Genomic DNA, 8,816 nt, shown 5'->3' with positions numbered 1-8,816 from the left:
TATTATCAGAATATTTAATGAAGTAGTATTTCTTCTACTCCCAGTGATATAGTGATAAATCATGATATTATCAGAATATTTAATTAAGTAGTATTTCTTCTCCTCCCAGTGATAGAGTGATTTATCATGATATTATCAGAATATTTAATGAAGTAGTATTTCTTCTCCTCCCAGTGATAGAATGATAAATCATGATATTATCAGAATATTTAACTAAGTAGTATTTCTTCTCCTCCCAGTGATAGAGTGATTTATCATGATATTATCAGAATATTTAATGAAGTAGTATTTCTTCTCCTCCCAGTGATAGAGTGATAAATCACGATATTATCAGAATATTTAATTAACTAACTTTACTTCTCCTCCCAGTGATAGAGTGATTTATCATGATATTATCAGAATATTTAATGAAGTAGTATTTCTTCTACTCCCAGTGATATAGTGATAAATCATGATATTATCAGAATATTTAATTAAGTAGTATTTCTTCTCCTCCCAGTGATAGAGTGATTTATCATGATATTATCAGAATATTTAATGAAGTAGTATTTCTTCTCCTCCCAGTGATAGAATGATAAATCATGATATTATCAGAATATTTAATTAACTAACTTTACTTCTCCTCCCAGTGATAGAGTGATTTATCATGATATTATCAGAATATTTAATGAAGTAGTATTTCTTCTCCTCACAGTGATAGAATGATAAATCATGATATTATCAGAATATTTAATTAACTAACTTTATTTCTCCTCCCAGTGATATAGTGATAAATCATGATATTATCAGAATATTTAATTAACTAACTTTTCTTCTCCTCTCAGTGATAAAATGATAAATCATGATTTTATCAGAATACTGCACTTACCCTAAACCCTAACCTAACCTAACCTTAACCCTAACCTAACCTAACCCTAACCTAACCTAACCTTAACCCTAACCTAACCTAACCTTAACCCTAACCTAACCTAACCCTAACCTAACCTAACCCTAACCTAACCAAACCTTAACCCTAACCTAACCTAACCTTAACCCTAACCTAACCTAACCCTAACCTAACCTAACCCTAACCTAACCTAGCCTTAACCCTAACCTAACCTAACCTTAACCCTAACCTAACCTAACCTAACCTAACCCTAACCTAACCTAACCTTAACCCTAACCCTAACCTAACCTAACCTAACCTAACCTAACCTAACCTAACCTAACCTAACCCTAACCTAACCTAACCTAACCCTAACCTAACCTAACCTTAACCCTAACCTAACCTAACCTTAACCCTAACCTAACCTAACCCTAACCTAACCTAACCTTAACCCTAACCTAACCTAACCCTAACCTAACATAACCTTAACCCTAACCTAACCTAACCCTAACCCTAACCCTAACCTAGCCTAACCTAGCCTAACCTAACCTAACCTAACCCTAACCCTAACCCTAACCCTAACCCTAACCTAGCCTAACCTAACCTGCCTAACCTAGCCTAACCCTAACCTAACCTAACCTAACCTTAGCCCTAACCTAGCCTAACCTAACCCTAACCCTAACCCTAGCCTAGCCTACCTAGCCTAGCCTAACCTACCTAGCCTCCTAGCCTGACCTGACCCTAGCCTAGCCTAACCTAGCCTAGCCTAGCCTAACCTAACCCTAGCCTAGCCTAGCCTGCCTAACCTAACCTAGCCTTAACCCTAGCCTGGCCTAGCCTAGCCTAGCCTAGCCTAACCTGGCCTAGCCTAGCCTAGCCCTAACCCTGGCCTAGCCTAGCCTAACCTAGCCTAACCTAACCTAGCCTAGCCTAACCTAGCCTTAGCCCTAGCCTAGCCTAACCTAGCCTAACCTAGCCTAGCCTAGCCTAGCCTAACCCTAGCCTAACCTAGCCTAGCCTAGCCTCCTTAGCCCTAGCCTAGCCTGGCCTAGCCTAGCCTAGCCTAGCCTGGCCTGGCCTAGCCTTAGCCCTGGCCTAACCTAGCCTAACCTAACCCTAACCCTAACCCTAACCTAACCTAACCTAACCTAACCTAACCTAACCCTAACCTAACCTAACCTAACCTTAACCCTAACCTAACCTAACCTAACCTAACCTAACCTAACCTAACCTAACCTAACCTAACCTAACCTAACCCTAACCTTAACCCTAACCTAACCTAACCTAACCTAACCCTAACCCTAACCCTAACCTAGCCTAACCTAACCTTAACCCTAACCTAACCTAACCTAACCCTAACCCTTACTCAAACGCTAACCCTGAATAACATTGTCTCTGAACTCTAACCCTAATTTTAAACGATAACTTACATTAACCCCAGACAATCCCAATACGTAAATCTTACCCGTATCTTACTAAATACGTATTTGAAAGTTGCAAGAAAAATGACGCAGTACAAACTAAATATTTTCTGGTTTGTGAATGACAGCCATTAAAATGCCAAAGAGTGAGTTAAAAAAAAAGCCAAAATCGGGTGTTACGAAAGTTAATCTTGCCGTGTCTAAAAGGAGTAAATAGCAATGTGATTATGTAGTTTTGTGGACAATTTTGATATTATCACGATATATCATAATATCATTGTGTCTGTTATTGCTTGAGTGAGATTTGAAAATGATAGTGATACATGATATGATTCTAACTTGATAGTGATACCTTGATAATGATAATTAAAAAATTTGATAACAAAAAGTATTCTAGCAACTATCATGTAAATAAGATATGATAATGATATTTTTGACATTTAAAACGGAAAAATATTTTTTGATATTATCATGCAGTTATCACCAAAATATCACTGAGATATCAAAATATCAGTTATCAGACTAATGATATTCTATCATGATATTTTGATAAACCGCAATCCTGCACCTTAGTGCGTTTTTGGTTCATTCTCGTACACCAAACAACATTTGTTGGCGCTATTACGTCAGCGTGTCGTCATCAGGGCACGTCATGTAACTTAGCAACGTGTCTTTCAAAAACCACGAGCTCAGGCTATTCCTCAAAAAAGGCACTGAAGCAAAAGGGCAGTTATTTCTCCATGTGACATGAATAAACACAATCATATTACTAGTCCACGGAAAACTTTCACCCCTCCCCCACACCGGCTTTTTGCCAGTATTGCGCGACAATTTGCCGGTTTTGACAGGAGGTGGGGTGGTGGGACATTGGTTGAACGTGCACATTAGCTATTCGATTTCAAATGCGTTAAACTCTTGCACTAACTTACTTGGTCTGCTCACAAAACTGAAACACAACGCGGGCCTGAGAAATGGAACAATCTCTTATCACGCACTTTATTAGTTTGTCCATATAGCGAACATTACAGCATGCGATGAGAAACCGTCAGATTTGGAAGCCTTTAGATATCGGTATACAAAATTATTAGTTAAGCTTACAATCTTGGCTGTGGGCTTTCCAAATACGTGTCCAGCTATCGTGTCAATTCTGATTAGAAGTGGGTTAGTTTGCAAGGAAACGAGATGGGTTCATCACACCAAGAGTTAATAAAAGCTCGAATTATCAAAATATAGTCGCACTTATTTCTAACTTGAAACAAATTGATTTGATTTTGCTTTTTAACATTTTACCCCGACCAACTCGAACTTTTCAATAACTGGAGTTAATTTCTGGATGTGGATGTGCATTTTCCTTCTGAACACGAAGCAGTGTGAAGATTGAAGATGCGCCACCAACAGGGGGGGGGGGGGGATAAAGTCGGCACTTTTCTTTGGAGACAAAGCCGTGCCTGAAAACGGTGCGAGTCTATATATCAATCAAGCCGATGCTAAGAAAGACGTCACCCAAAGTTTTGTTTTCTCAGAAAGATTTAAATATTAATGACTGCATGCGTGTGAAATGCTAATAAGAGATGGAGATATGCGACCGCTCTTTGTTTAGTTGGAAGCGGAAATGGAAAGGGTGAGGGAGGGTGGGAAAAGAAAAATCACGGTATCATAGAGAGGCAAGCGCGAAAGGAAGAAACAACAGGTCTCGGCCACAACAGCCCGGAGTCTTACGCGAACTGGGCCGAAATGAGATGCAGGGCTCTTACTTATACTCGCTCTTGTAAGGGACTGGCGCGAATAGCATACTATTCGCACAGTCCCTTTCACGCTCGCTAATAAGAGATGGAGATATGCTCCCGCGCCCAGAAGTCTGCACATTACATGGCCCAAAACCAGATGACCCAACACATCGCCAATACTCAAACCCAAAGACCCAAAACTCAAACCAGAAAAATCCTACCCAGCAACCCATAACTAAAGACGAAAGGCTAGCAAGACACTAAACAATCTAGCTGACAAGGTCTTAACTAGGTTCCAGGGGCTAAAGTTCGCTATCCACGGCCTAAGGCTGAGCACTTTTTTACACAGACAAACCATACAATAACTGAGGCTAGACTGTCTTCCCTTGGGTGGCAGAACTTGAAATGCTGAAAACCAGGATAAATAAGATGGCATAGGACAAAAAGATTTGGCGCTGGAAATACACGAAAGAACCCACCCAAGGGATGGCAGCCTGAGCGTCAGTAATCCGACTAGAACATTAGACACCCTTTCAGGCTACCATGGGAAGAAAAGAAAAAGAAAATGACCATGGACAGGACGCGCAGTTATCTAAGCAAAAGTTCGCTTTCCCCGGCCTAAAGCCGAGCACTTTTCCACAAAGACAAAACATAAAGCAACTGAAGACAGACTGCCTTCCCTTGAGCGGCAGAAAATCCAGGATAAATGCACATGGCATAGGACAAAAATATTTGGCGCTGGAAATGCACGAGAGAACCCACCCAGGAGGATGGCAGTCTGAGCGTCAGTAATCCGACTAGAGCATTAGACACCCTTTCAGGCTACCATGGGAAGAAAGGAAAAGAAAATGGCCCGGGACAATAGGGCAGTAAAATCGAAACGTGTAAAAAACAGTGAACTCTGCTGTCAAGAAACCTAAACAGATCGATATGCCAAAGGAAAACATGTAAAACAATACGGTGGCGAAAAGAAAAAACAAAAGAAGCTGCGAAGTGGCTGGCAAACAAAAGAAAGCTAACGATATGACACCAAATTAGATGCAAATGACGCAAAAAAAGAAAACATGACAGGAAAATAACAAAATAAAAGCAATTATTAGGGCAATAAACGAGGGGAGACAATGGGAACCATGTAAATCCAACCTACACTAGAAAGCTACAAAATCTTCAAGCGTGCAAACTCAAAAATTGGAAATTGGGACACTGAACTGAACTCCACCAACCTATGTTGGGAGGCGAGACACGCACAAAGAAACCACATTGAAAAAACTCACGCGATGAAATTAAAAAATGGGCGCCTAGGGAATAGCACTGCTCAAACTCGAAATTTGAGAGGCAAAGTATGCATAACAAAAAACATCAAAAAACAACACAGCCAAATAAAAGCACTTCACAAAACCCGTTGTTTGTGAGGCAAACAACACGAAACATAAGTTCACCGGAAGGAACGAAACAAACCAGTGTACAAATTAAAGGGAAGCTAAAGGAGTGGAAAGCACTATGCAAATCCGTAGTTTGCACAGCAAAGAAGGCAACAAAAAACCTCACAGTTACAAGTACAAATAAAGCATAAAAGCCTACAATCCCACAGGGGCCAAGGAAAGCACAGCACAAACCCGGTGTTTGCGAGGCGAAGCACGCTGACTAAACAAATCAAAGGCGTGCAAAGGAAAGCACTGCACAAACCCGATGTTTGTGAGGCGAAGCACACTAACATAACAAATTTTCGTGTGCAAAGAAAAGCACTGCACAAACCCGATGTTTGCGAGGCGAAGCACACCAACATAACAAATAAACTTGTGCAAAAACGACCGAAGCACTGCACAAACCCGATGTTTGCGAGGCGAAGCACACCAACATAACAGATAAACGTGTGCAAAAGTGAAGGAAAGCACTGCACAAACCCGATGTTTGCGAGGCGAAGCACACTAACAACAAATAAACGTGTGCAAAAGGAAAGCACTGTGTTGTAAATGAGAGAAGACGATTGCCTGAGAAAATACTAGGCTTTAATCACCAAATCTCTGTCTATACAAACATCAGTGGCGGCCAACTGCAACCACGAGGCGACCACAAGGATCGCAGGCTCATACAAGAAAGTTGAACATACTACATGTACGACACAATGAATTATAACGTAACGCAAAACTCGCAGTGTTCAAGTCCAGAGGGCCTTTAAGAGGGCCTCTTGCAATGTCATTTATACAACATTCACCCTGTCCTTTAAAGATCAAGTCTAACAACAGGACGACGAACTCGTTGGGAGCGACGTACAGGTTCTGAGTCCAGTACTGGTGTAAGTTCAGGTTCAGGTTCAGGTTCGGGCACAGATGATGGTTCTGCGTCAGGCGTGACACTCACATGTGTGTCAAGAGGCAAGTTCTCTGCTTCCTCTGGAATACATTCTGGTGCTGGCTGAGCCTCGACAACTTCCATGTAGCCCTTGGGTGCGAGGTGCTTTGTGGCCACTGTCGTCTCCCTGCCGTCAGGATAGCGCACATGTGCATAGTGAGGGTTTGCCTGGAGTAGTTCCACTTCATCGATTAAAGGGTCCATCTTACTTGTGCGCACCTGGCGTTTAATGTGCACTGGGCCAGGTGTAGCTAGCCAGGTGGGAATGGAGGCACCAGCTGACGATCGGCGTGAGAAACCAAAGAATCACTCATGTGGAGTTTCATTGGTGGCAGTACACAGAAGAGAACGAACAGAGTGCAGCACATCGGGGAGGACATCCTGCCAGTTCTTGAGTGGTAGGTTCTTGGATTTCAAACTCATAGTAACTGCCTTCCATATCACACCATTGCATCTCTCTGCTTGCCCATTTCCTTCTGGGTTGTAACTGGTAGTTCGGTTTGAAGCTACTTCTTTTGAAGACAGGAATTCACGTAACTCTCTGCTCATGAATGAAGCTCCGCGGTCTGAATGGACATATGCTGGCATTCCAACAAGTGAGAACAGCGATGTAAGGCACTTTATTACTGTGTTCGTGGACACATCAGGACATGGGAAAACAAATGGGAACCGGGAATACTCGTCAACAACCATAAGGAAGTACTTGTTTCCGTTATTTGTCGGAAGAGGGCCTTTAAAGTCGATGTTGATCCTCTCAAATGGCTGAGTGGCTTTGATAAGGGGAACCTTCTCTGGGCGATGGTACTGAGGTTTACACTCACAACAAACAGGGCACCGGCTTGTCATCTTCTTAATCTCATCGAGGGAATAAGGTAAGTTCTTGGTTCGCACAAAGTGGTTTAGTCTGGTGATGCCTGGATGGCAGAGCGCTTCGTGAAGCTTAAAGAGGGAATCTTCAGTGGGCATGGCACATGTAGTCCTGGACAGTGTGTCAGCTGGGATGTTATCTCTGCCGGGACGATAGAAGATATCAAAACTGAAGCAGGAGAGTTCGAGTCTCCAACGCAGGAACTTCTCGTTCTTTATCTTTCCGCTGTGCTTCTTGTCAAACATGTAGGACACCGATTTCTGGTCAGTTTTCAGGATGAAGTGTCTTCCAGTAAGGAAGTGTCTCCAATGCCTCACCGCTTCTATTATAGCCTGGGCTTCCTTCTCTATGGATGAATGCTTCAGTTCACTGCCTTAAAGAGTTCGTGAGAAGAAGGCAACAGGTTTTCCATTCTGGTTGAGAGTGGCTGCTAGCGCTACTTCGGACGCATCAGTTTCAACTTCAAAGGGAATGGTCTCATCAATAGCGATGACAACAGCTTCTTCTATCGTCTTCTTGAGACTTTCAAATGCTTCAACAGCTGGCTGGGGCAGAGGGAACGACTTGCAAGAAGCAATCGGCTTGATTCGATCCGAGAACCTTGGGATCCATTGTGAATAATAGGAAAATAACCCGAGACACCTGCTCATGGACTTTGAGTCGTGTGGAATGGGGAGGTCACGCAGGGGCCGTAGACGATCATGATCTGGCCGTATGGTACCCTCCTCGATGATGTATCCGAAGACGGGGAGACGCCGGGTTGAGAAGATACACTTTTCAGTGTTGTAACAGAGGTTCTTGCGTTTGGCAGCTTCAAGGAAATGTTCCATGTTAGTGTCATGGTCTTCTTGGTCCTTGCCGCAAATGGTAACGTTGTCAAGGTAAGGGAAGCTGGCTTCGAGATCATTCTCATCTACAAACTTCATCATCTCCCTCTGAAAACAGGCTACTCCATTGGTGACCCCAAAGGGCAGGCGAGTGAACTGATAGAGATTTCCTCGAGCTTCAAATGCGGTGTAAGGCTTGTCTTCCTTCTTAAGCGGTACTTGGTGGTACGCACTCCGTAGATCGATTGTGCTAAATACTCTGTACTGGGCCATCTTGTTGACCATGTCACTTATCCTGGGCAATGGGAAAGCATCTAACAGTGTAAACCTGTTGATTGTTTGCGAGTAGTCGATTGCAAGCCTCTTCCTATGATTCTCGTCTTTAGTTACAACGACTTGTGCCCGCCATGGTGAAAGGCTTGGTTCAACAATGCCTTCTTTGAGCAATCTTTTCACTTCCTCGTCAATAAAAGTGGAGTCCTCTTGGCTGTATCTTCGAGACTTCGAAGCAATGGGATGGCAGTCTGCAGTCAGATTCGCAAAAGGCTCAGGTGGGTCTATATTCAGTTTACTAAAACCACAGACGGACAAAGGTGGTTCAGAGCCCCCGTAATGGAAAGTGACGCTCGAATGCTGGGATTGGAAATCAATACCAAGGATTAGGTCAGCACAAAGTCCAGGCAAGACGGACAGTTTGTAATCTGCATATTTACGTCCTTGGTAAGAGAGCTCAGCGACACAGGTACCGGTGATACT

General features: G+C 42.9%; 1 long non-coding RNA gene across 1 annotated transcript; it reads right to left on the bottom strand.

The window, feature by feature from the left end:
* Positions 1–1,351: 1,351 nt before the first annotated feature.
* Positions 1,352–2,586, bottom strand: LOC144642041 (uncharacterized). Its single transcript, XR_013568685.1, has 3 exons — positions 2,172–2,586; positions 2,004–2,034; positions 1,352–1,378 (listed from the first exon to the last, which is right to left on the bottom strand). It is a non-coding gene; the product is annotated as an uncharacterized LOC144642041 (long non-coding RNA).
* Positions 2,587–8,816: the final 6,230 nt, after the last annotated feature.

The sequence above is a fragment of the Oculina patagonica genome, chromosome 2 (genome assembly GCF_052425735.1).
Source record: "Oculina patagonica isolate OP01 chromosome 2, crgOcupat, whole genome shotgun sequence".
In the NCBI taxonomy this organism is placed as follows: Eukaryota; Metazoa; Cnidaria; class Anthozoa; order Scleractinia; family Oculinidae; genus Oculina; species Oculina patagonica.
Note: the sequence above shows the minus strand (reverse complement) of the source record. Positions and strands in the feature narration are given on the sequence as shown.